Genomic DNA, 1,233 nt, shown 5'->3' with positions numbered 1-1,233 from the left:
TTGCAAAGTAACATTGTATTGTGTAAATAAGCCACAATTTGTCATTTCATTCTATTCCAGATGGACACCTGGTTAATTTTTACATTATAGCTATGAATGAAACTGCTATAAATACTTTTGTACAAGGTTTTGTGGCCTGTGTTTTAATTGCTCTCAGATAAAAACCTAAGAGTGGGAAAATTGAATAACTTTTTAAAAAATTACTAGGAACCCTCACCCACTGCTGGTGGGAATATAAACTGGTATAGCCACTATGGAAACAGTATGGAGGTTTCTCAAAAAATTAATAATAAATTTACCATATGACCAAGCAACCCACTCTCTGGGTATCTACTCCAAATTTTGAAAACATTTCTTTGCAAAGATATATGCTCTCCTATGTTCACTGTAGCATTATTCACAGTGGCCAAGACATGAAAACAACCAAAATGTCCTTCAATAGAGGACTGGCTAAAGATGGATACATGTATACAATGGAATACTGCTCAGACATAAGATTAAATACTGCCATTTGCAGCAACATGGATATTATAACCTATGTCACTGCAACAAATTTAATCCTATATAATAAAAGCCTAATATGCTAAGTGTCTGAAAAGTCATTCAACCATTTGACCAGTTGCTATGATGCGCACTGACCATCAGGGGACAGATGCTTGGACCAGTAGCTTTGCTTGCTGCTGGGGTCCTGCCAATCAGGACTGGGCAAGATGGGCCAGACACGCCCTGGAGCCTTTCTGTGGTCCTTCCTTAGCCCCAATCGTGCACCAGTGGGGTGCCTCAGCCTGGCCTGCAGGGATCAGGCTGAAACAGGCTCTCCGACATTCCCCGAAAGCTCTTAGATTGCAAGAGGGCACAGGGCAGGCTGAGGAACCCTACTGGTGCACGAATCCATGCCCCAGGTCTCTAGCTAAAAAATAAAATAAAATCTATACTTGATCTTAGCCAAAAGGCCGAGAAGCAATAAAAAATAAAATAAAATCTATAAGGAAAAAAAAATTGCAAAATATTTTTTCAAAGCAATTGTACCACTGTATATGACAGTTTTTGGTGCTTTACATTCTCTCCAATGCTTGGTATAATAAAACATTTAAAAAGTTTAAGCATTACAGCCGGTATTTTAGTTTTATTTTGCATTTTCTTGATAACTAATGCTATTGAATACTTGTTTTCATTTTGTATTGGTCATTCCTGTATCTTCTATTATCAAGGGTCTCTTTAGACCTTTTGTCC

The 1,233-nt window shown here is 38.0% G+C and overlaps 1 pseudogene; it reads right to left on the bottom strand.

The window, feature by feature from the left end:
* Positions 1-818: 818 nt before the first annotated feature.
* LOC118654936 lies at positions 819-965 on the bottom strand (annotated as a pseudogene).
* Positions 966-1,233: the final 268 nt, after the last annotated feature.

Source organism: Myotis myotis, unplaced genomic scaffold (genome assembly GCF_014108235.1).
Source record: "Myotis myotis isolate mMyoMyo1 unplaced genomic scaffold, mMyoMyo1.p scaffold_m19_p_4, whole genome shotgun sequence".
Lineage (NCBI taxonomy): Eukaryota > Metazoa > Chordata > Mammalia > Chiroptera > Vespertilionidae > Myotis > Myotis myotis.
The sequence above is the reverse complement of the archived record's forward strand: the minus strand, read 5'-3'. Positions and strand labels throughout refer to the sequence as shown.